The sequence below is a fragment of the Cantharellus anzutake genome, assembly GCF_015039405.1.
Source record: "Cantharellus anzutake strain C23 chromosome Unknown EI90scaffold_91, whole genome shotgun sequence".
In the NCBI taxonomy this organism is placed as follows: Eukaryota; Fungi; Basidiomycota; class Agaricomycetes; order Cantharellales; family Hydnaceae; genus Cantharellus; species Cantharellus anzutake.
In genome coordinates this window covers 194,650-213,844 of record NW_024067041.1, presented here as the reverse complement: position 1 = coordinate 213,844, position 19,195 = coordinate 194,650, and the positions used below count along the sequence as shown (strand labels likewise).

The 19,195-nt window shown below is 49.0% G+C and overlaps 1 pseudogene across 1 annotated transcript; it reads left to right on the top strand.

Moving 5' to 3' along the window:
* The first annotated feature begins 14,317 nt into the window (after nucleotides 1-14,317).
* Nucleotides 14,318-14,396, top strand: EI90DRAFT_t245 (annotated as a pseudogene). The gene has a single exon. The product of its transcript is annotated as a tRNA-OTHER (tRNA).
* Nucleotides 14,397-19,195: the final 4,799 nt, after the last annotated feature.

Sequence of the window (19,195 nt, the reverse complement as noted above, 5' to 3'; positions counted from 1 at the left end):
GTGCTTTCACTGGTGGTTCTTTTCGTGAATTTTTCACGAGTTCTATTTATGTCCTGGACCGTGGTCCAGGGGTGTTTATTTGTTTCCTCACTTTTTTGTGAGGAGTTTATTTCCTTCAGCAAATCTGTTTGTTCGCTGATTTTTTCTGTCAACGCGTCGATTGCGTTGGCCATTCTTTCTAGAGTTATCTCTAGACGAGCCGTGCTATTATGGTTCGTTTCCTCGATCTTTTTCTGGATCGAGTTTATTGCGTTTATTATGCGCGATTCCTGGTTTTCCAGGAGGAAGTTTGGTTGGGCGAGCAGTGACTCTCCCCAGTTGACATTTCCGCTTCTGAGAGTTCCAGAATGGGTTCTTGGAGTGAACACTCCACGCTCGCTTTGTTTTGGCGAGGCCGTTGCGGAGGGTGCTTCCCTTTCATAGAGGGGTCTGTTCGCTGGTTTCTCCTTATTTTTACGTAAGGCTTCCTCAGCGAACTCCCTCATTTCAGTTCGCCTCCTCCTCATTATCTCGGAGACCTCCTCCGAAGTTGGCGACCTTGCCTTGTCTGGCATGGTGCGTGGGGGTGTAAACAGCAGAGGCTCTTTTGGAGCTTCCGCGCTCTGAGAGATCCTGCTCTCAGGACGTATTTTCGCGCCTTCTCGGGCTTTCAGCCTGAGAAGAAGTTGATCTTCACTTTCCGTCCTCCATTCGGACGGAACCTGGAACAAGTCCAGTAGTTTTTCGGATAGCCGACGCGGGGTTTCTTCCCTTTGTTTCCCTTTGTCTGCCTTTAGGGCTTGACTTGGGGACGTGATTGGGAACTCTAGGGGATAGTGGGGCCCTGGGGTTTCCTGCGGCTCTATCCGATCAGCTTTTTGGGCTGATCGTTCGGCGCTTACGCGTTTTTCGCGCAAGTCGATTACCTCATGAGGAGATAAGGGATCTTCCCCAGCTTGGGTTAGATCGGTTTGTTGTGGAGTTCTGGGGGTATTTTGCCCCGCACTTACTCCACGTAAGTTTCTAAAGTCTTCAGGGACCAGCCCTGAAGTGGTTGCTTTTCCCAGATTGCGTTGATCCTCGTCGTCATCTGACGACGGCTTTTGGTTTGAATCTCCCATGATGGGAGATTGCGGTTTCTTAATAAACCGCTCGCTTCTTTTTAACGTCGCTGCAGATGCGACCTTGCCCTTGCGGGCGTGTTTAGGCGCCATAAGCGCTTCCGAATCAGATGTTGAGATTTTGTAGTTGTGGGTTGTGTTGTAAAACACACCTCATGCACTTAAAAAAGTGTGAGGTCTTTGGGGTTGCTCAGCACACAAAGCCGTAAGTGATACAAGATGATGTATTTTATGGTGGTGTGTAAGCGGTTACCCGGAGGTTCCCACTTGTCCACGTGACTATATCTATCTAGTTTACATGTGACTCGGGGTTCGGGGCTATTGCCCTGACAGCACGCCCGCCTGACCCGGCCCCACCTAACCCGGTGCCCCACCATCCACTCCTCCCGACCTCCCCCCTCTTCCCCTTTTCTCCCTTCCCTTTCTTCTTCTCCTTCTTTTCTATTCTCTCTCCTCTTTATTCCTTTCTTATCACACGGACGACTTCCTTTGTATCAATGTACCATTGACCCGGCTGCAGTGTAACGCGCCCGAACTCGGACACACCGGACGACCCCCCGCACACCGGACGCTCCTAGGACCTCTTACGGAGGTGCCCAGACGGAGGTGGCTGTGTGCTCGGATGACGTGGCGCTCCCCACGTGGCCTTCAACCACATGTATATAAACACAGCCTAAGTGGGAACTGAGAAGCAACCTTCTTCTCACGTTTCCCACTTTAGGCAAGTAGCTTACACTTCCCTTGATAATGACAATAACACGTTTCCCACTTTAGTCTTAGTGGCCAGGGACCCTTGTCTGCTTCGGGCCCGTTGCTATGCGCGCCTGCGTCATACCTACCGGACCCTCAGCCTCGGGCGATACACCCGGGCGCTCTCGACCCCGGGTCGGTCCCTGACACTCAGTGCCTGCCGATGTTTCAGTTGCATCTTCATTGCTGACTAGGTCAAAGTTGGTTTGAGCAGTGTCAGCTTCGCTGGCACTGCTGTCTGTTGTGAGACCTTGCGCATTTCTCAGTGCATACCTCGTTGTCCTTGAGAAGGATGACAATCTGGGTTCCCTTCTAGGTCTCATTGGGGTGGAAGGGTCCGGGTTATGAAATTTGACTGGGGTGCTTTGGCAATGCCAATCAAATGGAAGCGTGGTTAGCATGGGGTTAGTTGAATGTAACTCACCGAGCATAAAAAAGTGTACGTTATTTACTTAATCGTGCTATATGCGCGATATTATGTTTGCCTCACACTTCCAGACCATCGAATACACTATAATGGGCTGTATTTTCAATGAGGAAGTCAAGGCTAATTTACCCTTGCAACATTACCACGCTTCCATATATACAATAAAGATATAGGATGAAGGATGGGGCAAGTGTTGCCACCACTCCTTACACTTTCCCACATTGGAGAGGATCCATTGAGGTAATTGACTTGCACAATGAACATGTAAGTGCTGAAGAATCAGCTCAAAAAGCTGATTGGATCCAGTCACAGGAAACTCCAGGGCCCCACTATCTCCTGGAGCCTCAACCCAACCCTTTGCCTCCCCAAGTCAAGCCCAAAAGGCAGACAAAGGGAAACAGAGGGAAGAAACCCCCCATTGACTATCCAAACTGGAGTTTACACTCCAAGAACCCCTTCTGGAACCCCCAGAAGCGGAAACATGAACTGGGGAGAGTCATTACTTGCCCAGCCAAACTTCCTCCTGGATAACCAGGAATTGTGTATTATGAACACAATAAACTCAATCTATAAAAAGATTGAGGAAACAAGCCATCTAAACATGGCCTGTCTAGAGATAACTCTAGAAAGAATGGCCAACACAATTGACATGTTGACCAACAAAATCAGCAAGCAGACTGACTTACTGAAAGAAACCAATTTCTCACAAAATAGTGAGGAAACAAAAAAATACCCCTGGGCCACAGGCCAGGACAAAACAAAAACTCTTGAAAAATTCATGAAAAGGACAACCAGTGAAAGTACACTGGAGTATCATCAGCAACTCAACAGAGATGCTGTTATAGGAATGGACCAGAATCTTATGGTCCATGGTTACAAGCAGGTAGAACCAGGTATGCCTCCTTATTGTTTTCCCCTATTTCTCTACCCAAACCCCATGCCAAGCTTTCCCACTGGGTTTTGGTGCTGGCTGGGGGAATTGTTGAATTTCAAGGGACTTCCCTTGACCATTACAACTTTTATATTAGATATAAACTAGTCATATGACATGTAAAGGCAAATGCCGAAAGAGGTCTTTCTTCATCTAATACATAACCCACAAAACCTTGTACCGTGATTGTAACTGCCACACCATTGTGCCACCACTGTAAGCCTTCTCTGTAATATCTTACTTGGTCCATATCGATGTCTACATCGATATTCTTACAATCTGTGAGAAAACCTCAATGGCCCAGTGAGTGCTCAGACACCGGACCTCACCCTTCCTGCTCCCACCCCCCCACTGGGTGGTTGAGCTCCCATTCCTACCCTTCCTGTAGTACCCTACTGGGTTCTACAACCCTTCCTCCCTTCTTGGGAGGGAGAAGTGACTCAGGCAGCCCCAGGATGCCTGGCCACGTACCCGCAGGCCCAAATTCCCATGGTCACTCACTACCGTGCACTGGTCAACCAACCTGCCTGTCCCAACAAATCCCGCTACCGGTACGCTCCCCTGAGCGCCAAGTAACCGATAGTCAACCACTGGGCTACTCCCTCAAGGAGTGCCAACTACCCATGCTACCGGTACACTCACATGAGCACCAAGTCACCACTAGCCGACTGTTAGGTGGCTCCCTCAAGGAGCCCCCACTATACCCGCTGCTGGTACGCTCCTCGGAGCACCAAGTCACCATTAGCAGACCACCACACCCGCTGCCGGTACGCTCCTCGGAGTGCCAAGTTACCATTAGCCCACCTGGCCTCGGATCTCCTGCTCTCCCCTCAATGGCTACGCAGCCACCTCTGTCCGTGAGCAGAACGGCTCAGGTTGGGTTCCCCGGAACCCGTACCTGTAACAGATGCAAAAGAAATTCTTCTCCCAAAAATCGGAGAAGACAATGCCAAAAGGAGGCATCACTCAGAAATCAGGAGGAGGATTGGCATGTACCAAAGGATTGGCCAAACCTCCACCACTGATGAACCTCTCAAACAGAGAGGTAATAAATACACACTCTCTCAAAACAATGAGAGAACTACATTACAGCCTCAGGTGGAATCACCCAAAACAAGGGAAATGCTGCAAGAGAAAACCTCTCCAGCAAAAAACCCACCAAAGGAGAAATCTCCATTGGATAGTGACCCTGCTAAGGCAGGGGAACAGGAAGAGCTGGAAAAATGGTATGAGAAGGCCACAAAAATGACCAAAATGAGAATACTCACTCCATATCTGGAGGGAGTGAAGCTGGAAGCTCTCAAAAATGGCCTGGCTTTCCCTGACAAAAAATGGTCAGGTGTCAGGGCACACACCCTGACTAGCCCGGACCTGCACCCACATGTTCACTTCTGCCCCACACGCTCCGCACACTGCATGCTCCGGGCCCGGTTCCAATCCTTCATGTGACTTCTGGGTATCCCCGGAAGTTTTCGCCATATTGGGCCACTGTGGGAAAGTGAGAAGTTAACCTTTCTTACCCAGAGTAGGCAAGTGTATCCACTTGCCCTTTTGTTTATATCACTTTCTTACCCACAGTAGTTGTGCCATGAGACTAGGCTGTTACAGATTGGGCTGTGGGCTATAGAGAGAGGGGTCATGGGGACCTGGGAGTTGTCCCCTGACATCAGGGGAGAATAACATGGAGTCATGTCAGGGCATGGCCTAACCAGCTACCCTGACCCCCTATGCTGGAAGGGAGTTGCCATAAGACGATCTGGAGAGATCTGAAGAATGCAGGTAATTTCACTTAGCTCTCGCTGTCAGGAATGTGTTGAACGCATATCTGGATGGTCTGCAAGGCATGTGAAGTTGTCCAGGCTCGTAAGGTCAGAGGGGCGGGACTTCAGCTTCAGTGACTTGGGTGGAGCGCTTCATTCTTATGTTGTTGTCCCAATTTCAGACAGGAGCCGAGAAGAGACAAGGGGGGTAAATCCAAGTCGATATATGAACTGAGGTACATCCGGTGTAACCTACATGCATTATAAGCACAACTAACTAAATAGGACCAGCCCGGAAGGAATGGCAGATCAGTGCGATATTACTGAATGAAGAAATAGACAAATGGTTAATATCAGCAAACCTTGCCAACAAAAGGAAATAAGGAAACAAGGAGTGGCAAAAGGGGGAACAATAGTCTGCAAGCAAACAAAAGAGAAAAAGGCCATCCAGCCATCTAGCAAGCTGTCCAGCTGGCAGGTGGATAACAATGAACCACTCAAACAGGCAACCTTGGTTGGAAGGTATGTGCACAGGGAGAAAGTGCGGATGAGGGTGACAGGTGGACAGGTGGATGGATGGATGATGATGGTAGTGGGTGGGACAGGCCAAGTGGCACTAGGACGCATTGATGGAAGTGGTGGCTGTGGGGGATCCCAAGAGCGTCCACTGCATGTGCACGTGCTGGGCACAGCGGGAAGCCGTCCAGGGTGTGTGGGCCGGACAGGTTGATAGTACAATGATACAAAGGAAAGTGGTCCGTGTAGATAGAAGGAATAAACAGGAAGAGGAAGATGAGAAGAATGAAATAAAGAAAGGAGAAGAAAGAGAGAGAGGAAAAAGAGAGAGAGGGAGGAGGGAGGAGGGAGAGGGATGGACAGTGGGGAGTGGGTGAGGTGTGGCCCGGTGGGTCTGGGTGGACCTGGGTCAGGCAGGTGTGCCCTGACAGAAGTTGAGAAGAAGGCTGCTTCTTCTGTTCCCACCCCAGGCACTATTATGGGGGACCTGCATTCGACCTCGGAATAAGACTCTGAGACGAAACTCTCCTCAGAGGAGATGAGGGCATGTTCCTCAAAGTTCTCAACATATTAATGAGAACATTCATTAAAGCCTCTGCCACGTTGAACGTGACAAAGAAGTACCGCAACGTTAAATACGAAGTGGAAAAAGGCCTAAAACAGTTCTACTTAGAACTGTCTAAAGCAGCCCCCCAGATGGTGACACTGCCAGACCAGGCGTCCTTCAATGCCATGTTCCTAAACTACATTGGAAGAGGGAAATGATCGCTCACGACAGAATCAGAGCGGACTTCTCCTCAAATGAGGAGATGTTAAAAGCAATATCTCGTGTAGATGAGATAATCGATGGGCTGAAAATATCGTCAGCCTACAAATCGGGATATTATACCCAAACAACCACCACAGCAAACACAAGCCACAGTAGAGCTCCCCCATCAGAAAAAAAGGCTGAAGAGCCAAAATCCAGATGGAAAGAGGATACATCCTCGAAAAACTCGAGGAAAACTGACCAAAAGTCAGTCCCAATTTGCGGCAAATGTGGCAAAATAGGGCAAACGAAAGATTGCCCAAGACACAATGCAACGAGTGATGAAAAAACCAAGGCACATAGCTGCCATGGAGATCGTCAATGCATCAGAAGAAGAGTCAGAAGACTCATCAGACAAAAAACCAGAGAACAACTCTGGTAACTCTGGAGCATCAAGCTTCGAAGTAGAGGACCCATACGAAGGACCACAATACTCACCCGATTCAGAGCGTGAGGAAGTCAACATTGGGACCATAAGAATGGGCCCAATGTCAGTCATCGATCACGACAACATAAATTATAAAATCAAACTGGCTGTAGCGTGCCAGTTAGAAAACACGGCAGACAAGAAAGTTGCCGAAGCCTTGGTGGAAGCACCAAGAAAAGATGCCTTGGGGAAATACACCAAAGTACCCAAGGAAAACAAGGAGAAAGGGAAGAAGGACCAAAAGTCCATCGAAACCCAGACCCCCTTGTTTGATGCGAAATTCTGCATCTCAAAAGATGTGGGAAAATACCCCGCAAACAGACCGCTCTCAACAAAGAGAACGCTGACGGCTCATATAAACATAGCAGGCGTAAAAGCCTACGTGCTATTTGACAGTGGAGCCGAAATGGATGCCATATCGCCGGACTTTGTCCACACGGTCCATATCCCAATTCTCCAATTGGAGAACCCAGTCATCCTTCAAATGGGGATGAAAGGAACAAGATCACAGATCCTGTTTGGAACAAACGTGGACGTTGAGATCAACAGCCATGTAGAAAAACACTACTTCGATGTGATTAACATTGATAGATACGATGCCATACTCGGTGCCCCCTGGTTAAACAAAAACCAGGTAAGCTTAAACTTCCGGTCCCACAAAGTGAGAACGGTGAACAAGGGCAACATAGATACCCTTGGAGTCAGCGAAGACCGTGTGACGAGATCACATGGATGGAAAACTCGAGCAAGAGCTCGAGAACAACCAAAAAAGAAGCCCCCTGACAGGGAGGCAGGATTGAAACACACCTCAGGGTAATCAAAAGAAAGTTCCCTGAAGGTTGGCCCAATCCTAGTCCGGAAGGACTAGAACTTCCAGATGTACCACATCTGGAAGGTCTCTCCATGAACAACCCCGAGTTCAAAATACTCAGGGAGTGGTGGAGAGAGAAATTCGAAACTGTAATGGTGCCAGCACCATTAGAAATGCCTCCCTTGAGGGAGGTGAACCATCGAATCCCATTAAAGGATCTGAACAAGAAATTTTGGGAAAACACCCCGAGATGCCCTGCAGCACTGCAGGAAGCACTAGCGACCAAAATAGATCGCTATGTAAAAGCAGGATGGTAGTATCCCGCGAACAGCAAGTGAGCATGCCCGCTACTGTGTATCTGCAAAGCAGATGGATCTTTGTGCACAGTAATCGATGCGAGGAATCATAACTCAAACACAATCCTCAATGTCACACCAATGCCAGACATGCGACTGATCCAAGAATCAGTCGCCAGAGCAACATACCGATCCAAGATCGATATGTCGGACACATATGAACAAATACGTGTGGACCCAGATGACGTCCATAGGACAATGTTCTCTACACCCCACAGGACATACAACTCCAACACAATGCAGCAAGGAGACTGCAACGCTCCCTGTACTTTCCAGCATGCGTTGACCTGGGAACTACGAGGAGAAGTAGGCAGACGCCTACATGTCTGGTTCGATGACATATTCACCAGCACAAGCTCAGTGGAGCACCACAATAAACAGAATCGAGGAATACAAAGAACTGCTGCTAAGCAGAGAACTGCTGCTAAGCAGTACTCTGAACAAAAACTCAGAGAAAAAGAGACTCGCAGCAATACGTGCGAGAAACACCCTAGAGGAAGCTCTAGGGGGAGCACCCAAAACCTGGAAGAAATCATAATTCCAGAAGAGAACCTTCAAAAACAATTCGAAGGAAAAGACCTCATTGAGGCAATAAAATCTGGATACTCGCAAAGCCAGATTCACCAGGAAATCCTAGAGAACCGGGGGAATTTCAAAAACTTCTCCATAAAAGACGGACTGATAACCCAACTTGGAGAAAGAGGAACGACCCAAATAGTAGTCCCAAAAGGGAACTACAAAAGGAAGTCCATTCGAGGAATAATCCTCGAAAACATCCATGAAACACTTGGACACTTAGGATCCAAGAAAACAGTGGAAACCCTCCATCAATACTTCTGGTGGAAGTCGATGGGGAAGGACACCCACAAGTTCTGCAGGTCTTGCGGAACTTGTCAAACAACAAAGAAAAGCACCAGGAGAAACCCCAGACTGCTTCACCCACTCCCGACCCCGGAAACACCGTGGTTGTCAATAGCCATGGACTTCACAGGTCCATTCCCAACAAGCTTGGGATATGATTACCTCTGGGTAATCATCTGCAGGTTGACATCCAACATCCACCTAATTCCAATAAAAACAACAACAAACGCACTAGAACTAGCATTCGTATTCCTTCGTGAAGTTGTAAGACTTCACAGTCTACCACACTCGATCATATCAGATCGAGACTCAAAATTCACATCAAAATTTTGGCACGAACTACACTGAATACTTGGTGTGCAGTTGAAATTCACAACTGCATTCCACCCGCAAGGCGACGGCCAAGCGGAAAGAATGATACAAAAAGTAGTGCAGATACTATGCATGATGGTCAGACGAGATCAACGTGACTGGGCAGCGAAGCTGTCGATGGCGGAATTCGCAATCAATGCAAGCTCGAACACATCGACAGGATTTGCCCTGTTCGAATTAATCTATGGCCACATGCCAAAGATGTGCCTAACAGCACCACCCTCGGACTACCTGGGAGTAAATGACTTCGCCCAAAAGGTGAAGGAAAACCTTATGGCAGCACACGACGTGATAATACACAATCGCGCCGCTCAAACAATCCAGGCGAATATGAAAAGACACCCGGACCCACCTTTGAGAAAAGGCGAGCTTGCATACTTATCCATGGATAAGCTGAACCTACCCAAAGGGAGGGCAGGTAAACTAAAGCCCCTATACATAGGGCCTTATGAAATTCTGGAAACATTTCCAGAGATGTCAAACTACGTCCTCAAGTTGCCACTACAACTTGAACAATGCAGAATCCACCCAAGATTCCACGTATCCCAGCTTGTGCCTCACGAGCCAAATGACCAAAAAATCTTCCCAAATAGGGAAGTAAACATATTCCACAATTTCGGGGAAGACCCTGATCACAAAGCAGTAGTTCGCAAAATCTTAAACCATGCGTGGGTTCACAACGAACTCTGGTTTAAGGTTAAATGGGAGCTAGGGGACACCACATGGGAACCCCTAGGAAATTGCAATGACCTCATCCACCTGGACGAGTACCTCACATTACAAAATGTGAGGGAACCAGAAAACCTCCCTATCAAAGAAGACAGGGAACTCTCGGCATCACTACGCCCCCAAAAACGGAAGCAGAGGAAGTAAAGCCGAGGGACGATTGCCCACAGCCAAGAGCGTGGGAAAATTCTGGGCAAGCAACTCACCTGGACAGCCACACCATGTGCCAGAGATCACATGGGCCAGGCAAGTAACTCACCTAGACCATGTGAACCACAGGCTCACGTGGAAAAGCATACACAACTGTGGTGAATCCCACACATGCAAGAACCAAAACCCCTCCCACCACCATGAGAAACATAACAATGAAATGTCGTTCTCTGGGGGAGGTAACCCTCGATTTGATCCAAACAAGCCGCCAGACATCGAGATACGACAACCCAAGGAGCAAGGCTCCCCAGAACAACAACAACACCAGGCGCAGATAAGTGCCATGGACTACACAACGCTGAAAGAGGGCTCACGGCTCTCTATGCTGACTAAGCTCGTGGGGCTAAACTCTCCAAAACTCCTACTTTCTGACTTGACTTCGCTACGCTCTCGATCCTTAAACTCTGGGTGGGTTCTCCAGGATTCCGCAAGGTCCGGGCTCAGTGTCCACTACGCACTCATTGTGAGCTAGATCACTGCCCTTATTCCTACTGTTGGAATTCCACACACTCACACCCTCTCTAGCATGTCCTAGCACCTTAGAGAATTTTGGGGGAGGGGAGAACTTCTTTTCCAAAATCCGGTATGTACAGGATATAAGGAACAATTATTTTTAGAATAATTGATGGAAAATATTGGTACCATATGGCACCTGCATACCTTATTAGGCGAAATAATAAAAAGGGTAACAGTATCAATAAAAGAATATCAATCAATAACTGAAATGATGGCAAAATATGAAAATAAAAGAAAATAAGCGATTTCTCAACGGATTTACGGAATTAAGAGCCAAAATTGGAAATAAAGCCGGAGATAACTCTCACGCAGCCAATAGGCATTTTTACCAATTTATTAGACGCCGTGGGAACGAGTGAGGCTGGAAGTCTGGGTTGCCGCTTGAGATTCCCATGCCTGCAATGCCTGTGCCTAACTTGCCCAACATAGAACTCTGTCAATTCTCCACCGATTGGGACGTTCTTGATATCGTCGGAATCGTACGAATTAGCACTATTTTTAGATACCAAATTTGTACTGAGTCGTCGCGTGAATGGGAGTAGATTTCTGAATGTTGGAAGCGGGTATCCGAGCCGACTCTGCATGTGGGCGATTATCCTGCCTACAATGCATGCAGCACAAATGAGTGCCGCAAACCATCAACCATCCGCATTGCCAACAGTCACTGCATACCCCCAGCCTCCTCAGGCTTCCAACCATACGCGGTGCAAACTGCACCAATGGCACTTGTTGCGCCATTCCAGGGGCAGCATTTGCTGCTGCAGCCCCAGGCATACTCCCCAGGGAACTTCCGTGGCCAGATCAACCCCTGGATCGGCCAATTTGGCCCAGGTCCAACAACACCCCAGCCAAATGCAGGCTGGGAATCAGTTATCGCATCAGCAGTAGCTGCTCAGACAGGTCAGCTCCGCCAGGAGCTGAAAGAGATGAAGTCCCTTGTAGGAGGGAGACGAGGGAGCGACAGCAGCTCCTCATCCAGACTGTCCAAACAGGCACGGTCTGATAACTCGAGGGTGTCAGAAGATGCCTGCGACAATTGCACCTATTGGAGGCACGAATACAACAGAGCATGAAGAGATGCTGAGGGCATCTTCGACTCTCTGAAAGACACAGAGAGAGGTCGATCTCCAAAAGAGGGAGATCAAATTACTAAAATGCGAGCTCAGAGAGGCATGCGCACTGGCAGACCTCGCTGCCAAACCCATCATGATGGGGGCCTCCCAGGTTAGGGGGAGGGGATACGGTGCTGGGGCACCGACTATCCTGCCACCCTGTGGGCAGGCGACCCTGTCTGGGTTGCATAAGGGCAAACCCATGTCGAGGGGAAGAGGGAGAGCGGTAGGCAACCGACAGCAGACCCTAAAACGGGGACCACTGCCAGAGCCAGCAGGCCACTGAGTACCTCAGCACCCTATGGGCAAGCTACCCTGCAGGGAAGTGTCCACATGTTATATGAGACCACCAAACTCAACGAGTTCGGCAAAGTTGAAGCTCCAGTCGACATAACAATTGACCCCAACTTCCCCATGAGGAGAATAGCGGGGTCAGAAGCGGCGCATGATGCCGCATACGCTTGGTGGACAAGCGTGAGTGGGAAAGAATTTGTACACTGGTACGAACAGGCTGAAGCCGCCTTCAAAAGCGGCAAGGTACATAGAGTCCTTTGCAAAAAAGCGAAGGAAACCAAGAAATACTTCTTGGGACTCCCAAGTATTGCAAGACTCACGGAGGAGTACAATTCCCTGGAGAACAAGGGAAAAATCTCCTGGGAAAGTCTAGGCAAAGCTGCCTATATATAAAGTCCCAGTTCAAACCACTCAGGACTCCTGAGGAACGTGCCACAAGAACTGCGGAGCAGGAGGCGAAAGCTTCCAAAGAGATGCAAGTCTCCACACTGGACAACCAGGCCAACAACCACCCTTCCCCATGGGAAGAACGGTAGACCTACCATACTCTACACCTGAGCCAAGTAGCTCAGGAACACAACAACCCGCTCCCACCCAGGGAGCGCCCACTTCATCAAGCCCACAGCTCAACAATGTAGCCCAGGCTACATCATCGCATCCGACGCAGCAATCAGAACCCGGAGGAAAACCCTCCTCCAGGGCAATAACTCTACCCTTGAGGAAAGGGAAAGTGACATGGTAATACACCATTGAGGTGCCCATGAAAACACCTTCCCCCAACTCAAGGCCCTGCACACAATATTGTATGTGAGGAACTGCAAGTAACAATTGCAGAAATCTCTACTTCGTCAAAAAAAAACCCACATCCACCACCGCTCATGTGTAAACACCATTTACACACGAACCCTCACGGAACAAGTGAGGAACACCAAAGACATACAACCTTTGGGTCGAAATTCATTTTCGACAAACTCCATTACTTTCCTCTCTGCGATACCCATGTATCGCCGTTCACTTCAAAGTGATGGCCCACACTCACTTATTCCCTAAATCTTTTTCTCTCTCCTTCACCAACATGTACAAATCACCCACTTTAAAGTGGCAACAATAAAACGCTCATTGATAATTTCAAACTCAATGTGACTCAATTCTTAAACTTTATTCTCTTCATCATTAACCTTGTATGCATTGCAAATGCAATGCAAGTGTCAGGGGACGACTCCCAGGTCCCCATGACCCTCCCCTATGGTCCACAGCCTGGCCTATGAACAGCCCTGTCCAGGGCAACAACTACTGTGGGTAAGAAGATGAATAGATAAACAGTAGGTAAGGTACACTTGCCTACATGGGTAAGAAGATGAGAAGGAAGCTAACTTCTCATCTTCCCACAGTGGCCACCATATCAGGACAACTTCCGGGGATACCTGGAAGTCACATGAAGGAGTAGGAACCGGGCCCGGAGCATGCGGCGTGCAGAGCGTGCAGGCATGCAGGAAGCACAGCGGGTGGAAGCGGGTCCGGATGCAGGTCCGGGTCCGGGCTAGTCAGGGTGTGTGCCCTGACACTGAGAGGGTCCCTCTGCCGGGTGCTACATCTGGGCCCCCTCCACCCCAGACACATCTCTGACAGTCACCCCTTCCCCACACCTCACTTACAATTACCTGAATGAATACTTATCTTTTCATGTCATCATTCTATTGGCTATTCCTTATCTCATTTGTAGCCATGCTCTAGTGGATAGCGGCATCCATGTATATAACTCCTATCTCTGCTGAAGGTGGCACATTAACAATGACTAGGTTTCTTGGGAACATCTCTATCGTCATGAACTGACAGGTGGTCCCTGACAAGTCATTCTGGCAGTGGTTCACAGAACTACTGGGATTCCCCACCTCGCAAGGATGTAAAGGCCCTCAGTTTGACAAAGTCCACCTGGACTGTTTAATTCACAGACTAGGGGCCCCTGCCATCTATGGGCCTGCTGCCTAGACTCCCTCTGTATCTATATATACATAACTTGTAGATACCATACACCTTGTAAGGGGTTGGTGTAGGTGCCAACCCTGGTTAGCCTAGTTCCTCAGGCTGTCAACAAAACTAACTTGTATTTGTAACAGTTATGGGAGGAGAAGGCTAAGTTGCTCTTTCCACTTTCCCACACTATTGTATGTACTTTGTATATACATGTTTATTACAAGACAATTATACAGTTATGTAATGGGAAATAAGGGGTGGGGTTACCACTCCTTACATTAGTGAACAAATCAACAAGAGTTATCCCCCTCTTTCTAGAAGACTCCTCAGTCCACAAATTGTTAAAATAATCACCTCAGCCTAACAGGGCATATGGTGTAATGGCTGTGCACACTGAGTTTGTGATCCAGAGGACTGGAGTTCAATTCCCAGTACTGTATGTCCAACTTTTAGGTTACCCTAAAAGACCATGTGCAAATTCCAACACAAATTAGGGCACTGATGTGTTACTGGGCACAGCGCTCCTGGTAGAGTCACTGAGGCTGTAGCCCTCTGTCAGGGCCCAGCCTCATTCCATGATGGACCCAGGGGAATCCTCCTAGTCACTGGGGTATCTAGTCCCAGTCCGAGGTCCTCAAACTCACTGAAGGGGCTAGCCCCAGCCTTCACAGGAAATGAGTTGAGAAGAAGGGTAACCTTCTCTACCTCCTGTGAAGCCGCTACAAATGGGAGCCAGGAACTATACAGTTTTTGGCTCTTTGCCAACTTTCCATAATTGGCACCCCCCCATGGGAAGATTCTGGGTGAGCTGCTTGCCCAGAAAGTTCCCATGGTTGTGGCTGTGATGGTTTCTGGGCGAGTAACTCGCCCAGAACTTTCCCACAGGTCTGCATGCATGTGGGATTGTGGAATAGTGAAGGGAAAAATAGGAGAAAATGGGGGAAGGGTACCTGAGGGTGTGTGGGGTCAGGGGCTGTGCCCTGACACCCTCCAAACACAGAGTCACTTTCATTCACCCTGAATCTGGTCTCTGACACCTCCCTGTCATTCCCCAACCCAACCCAATTACAAAACCAAGATTATTATTTACCATCACAACACTTGTGTATTGTAGAACATGCTCGGCATAGGGTTTGTTTAGTGTAGTTAGTGTAGCATTGCTTATCGCTATTATATATACATTGAAGTCATCCTTGTGCAAGGACTCTGTCAGGGATGCGTCCAGGGTAGAGGAGGCCCAGGTGAGACGCTGTAGGCGGGATAATCACCCACGCGCAGAGTTGGCTCGGATACCCACTTCCAACATTCAGAAATCTACTCCCATTCACGCGACGACTCAGTACAAATTTGGTATCTAAAAATAGTGCTAATTCGTACGATTCCGACGATATCAAGAACGTCCCAATCGGTGGAGAATTGACAGAGTTCTATGTTGGGCAAGTTAGGCACGGGCATGTGCGGGTGTGGGAATCTCAAGCGGCAACCCAGAATTCCAGCCTCACTCGTTCCCACGGCGTCTAATAAATTGGTAAAAATGCCTATTGGCTGCGTGAGAGTTATCTCCGGCTTTATTTCCAATTTTGGCTCTTAATTCCGTAAATCCGTTGAGAAATCGCTTATTTTCTTTTATTTTCATATTTTGCCATCATTTCAGTTATTGATTGATATTCTTTTATTGATACTGTTACCCTTTTTATTATTTCGCCTAATAAGGTATGCAGGTGCCATATGGTACCAATATTTCCCATCAATTATTCTAAAAATAATTGTTCCTTATATCCTGTACATACTGGATTTTGGAAAAGAAGTTCTCCCCTCCCCCAAAATTCTCTAAGGTGCTAGGACGCGCTAGAGTGGGTGTGAGTGAGTGGAATTCCAACAGTAGGAATAAGGGCAGCTGTCTAGCTCACAACAAGTGAGTAGTGGATGCTGAGCCCGGACCTTGCGGAAATCCCAGAGAACCCACCACAGAGTTTTAGGATCGAGAGCATAGCGAGTTTAGTAAAGAAAGTAGGATTTTGGAGAGTTTGGCCCCATGAGCTTAGTCAGCATAGAGAGCCACTAGCCCTCTTTCAACGCCTGACACTAGAAGCCTCACGGGGTGTGGAGTGGGCATGCGTACTGGCAGGCCCAGCTCAGGAGGCAGTCCCTGGCCACTTAGACTGAACTGGAAAGGGTGAGAAGAAGGCTACTTCTTCGGTTCCCACTTCAGGTATGTTTATATACATGCGGCTTGTGTCATATCCATACAATCCCGACCTCCGCTCTGGGCTCCCGGAACTCCGAAACTGACTCCGGAGCCCTACTTCCCTTCCACCACCTCCTCCTTGCTGACTCCCAAGAGGTTATCCCACCTCCGGCTCCGACACCACCTTTGGTCCGACTCCGGAACATTCCGGGTCCAACCTCAACCTCAACACCTTCCAGATGAGCACGCAACACCTATGTGTCAGGGGACGACTCCCGGGTCCCCATGACCCTCCCCTATGGTCCACAGTCTCTGGTCTGGCCAGCCCTATCCAGGGCACAATCCTACTGTGGGTCAGAGATGGTATATAGAAGAGAGGCAAGTATATACAACTTGCCTACTGTGGGTCAGAGATGAGAAGGAAGTTAACTTCTCATCTTCCCACAGTGGCCACAATAGATCGAAAACTTCCGGAGATATCCGGAAGTCACATGAGACCCGGACCCGAGGTCCAGGCCATCTGGCCGCACTGAGCATCTGGCACAGGGCGTGCATGGGAAGTGCAACAGCCGGGTGCAGGTGCGGGTGCGGGTGCAAGTGCGGGTGTGGATGCGGGTATGGGCTAGGTCAGGGTGTATGCCCTGACACTATGCTCCCAACTCCGGACCTCCACTCCGGAATCCCATTTGCATCTCTGTCTCCAGAACCTCCAGTCTTAGCTCCGACCTCGGACTTTGACCCCACCTCCGCTTATACCCATTGTATTGGTTAGCTCATTCCATTTAATTACCCTTGCCAATATTCCGGAGTTTAACTTCCGAGTTCGGACTTTCTGGACTTACTTCAGACCTTGCAACTAGTGCATTGCTCCATTCAATTCTGCTATTCTCCCTCATTCCTATTTGGGCTGCTGCTTCCTTTCTATTCAGTCAGCTGGCCATTCCCCACTCCCATCCTCCTTCCTTCCTCCTTGGGCCTTGGCCCTTCACTCCTCCTTTGGGAAACACCATTGAGTCAAACCCTTGACCCTCAGTGTTGTTCCTCCTTCCAGCTCCCTTTGTCTCCTTTCAGAGTACCCTTGTTCCTTTTGATTCCGGACCCCTCCTTATACCCAAATGTACTTAGTAACCTCAGTCCAAAATCAACTTGATTCCCCCCTAAGAGACTTTCCCTCTGCTAGATCTGAAATTAGGGACCCCCAGGACAACCAGCAATGGCACAGCGCTCCGCATGAGTTGCTGAGGCCAAGGTCCTTCCACACTAAGTCTCTGATTCCATTCCGGAGTCGTCCAAATCTGCCGTATCTAACAGCTTAGGTCACATGATGGGTGCCATGTCACCCTCACATACAGCTGTAGTCACCTGGGTGTCCCCATGGGGGATCCCGAGGGCGTCTGCTGTGAATGCACGAGTTGGTCATAGTGGGGAGTTGCCCAAAGTGCCTGGGCCAGGCATGTCATAAGCACGCTGCAGGTGGGTCAATGGTACATTGATACGAAGAAAGGTCATCCATGTAGAATAAAGAGAAAGTGTCAGGGACCGACCTGGGGTCAAGAGTGTCCAGGTATGTCGCCTGGGGCTGAGGGCCTGGTAGGGTGTGACATGGGCACATGTAACAACAGGCCCGATGCAAACAGATGTCCCTGGCCACTTAGGCTAGAGTGGGAAGGGTGAGAAGAAGGTTGCTTCTCAGTTCCCACTTAGGCTGTGTTTATATACATGTGGTTAAGGCCACGTCATCTACGCACACAGCCACATACATCCGGGTATCTCTGCAAGAGATCCCAGGAGCACCTGGTGTGCAGGAGGTCGCCCAGCATGTCCAGGTCCGGGCATGTCGTACTGCAGCCAGGTCAATAGTACATTGATAAGGGAAGTCGTCTGTGTAATAAGGAGAGAAGAGAGAAGAGAGAAAAGAGAGGAAAGAAGGGAAAGAGAGAGAGAAATGTCGAAATTGTATCTGGTGCGACTACTGGACTTATCCGGAGCTCCAATTCAAATGGCTTCAAATCCAGGTCATGTGGCAAGGACATAAAATCATGGACAAGCCTGGTATCGAACCCAGGACCTCTAGCATGCATCCATACACTACTTGCCCTTGAGCCATGCTGGTATAGGCTGTTAAACTCTATACTATTGGGAACATATTATATTCTCCAACAAGAAAGAGGGACAGGGGGAAAGAGAGAAGAAGGAGGAGGTAGGGGAGGAGTGGGTAGTGGGGGACCAGGTCAGGTGGGGCTGGGTCAGGCGGGCATGCCCTGACAGAAAGTAAAGAGAAAGTGAAATAGGGGAAGAGAAAGAAAGAAGAAGGGGGGAGGAGGTAGGAGAGGACTGGGTGGTGGGGTACCGGGTGAAGTGGGGCCAGGTGGGGCAGGTGGGTGTGCCCTGACAGGCTCTGGCAAAAAAAACCCAGCAAGAATGAATTGAACCTGCACAAGCATAAACAGCACTATAACCCACTAGACCAAGTAGACCCCACATGTACTCAGCCTTAAAAGTAATATATAAAGGGTTAATTTCAGCCACAGATCCAGGGTTGATCATGAAGTCAAAAGCAGCTGCCCAATGTACACATTGATTGTTAGAGACCGGATGTAGGACAAGGGAGATGTCCCCATGGTGGAGGGCTTCGGCCTCAGCAACTTAGACCAAGAGCGCTGTGCCTAGTTACACGTCCATGCCCTAATTTACTAACTGGCAGCGAGAACTAAAGGGGGATAACTCTAGTCGATTTTATCACTAGGGTGTAACCTATCTACAAGTTATGTATATATAGTTACATGGAGGGCAGGCCTGTGAATGGCAAGGCCAAGTGGAGCGGAGCTAACGGAGTTACCTGTTAGCTGACTGAATATTACCGATGAGTCGGGTTACGGGGTTAGCAGAATGGTGGGCTATAACCCAGAAATGGGAAGGAGGGATAGGCCCAAAGGTAGGCTTGCAGGGCAAGCAAGTGAATTGCCCAGTGGGGGTGGGAGTGTGCTAGCGGATGTCAGAGCTGTCCGGAAGCCTTCGGAAATCCGTACTTAGGGAGGTGTAGGTAATATATTGGA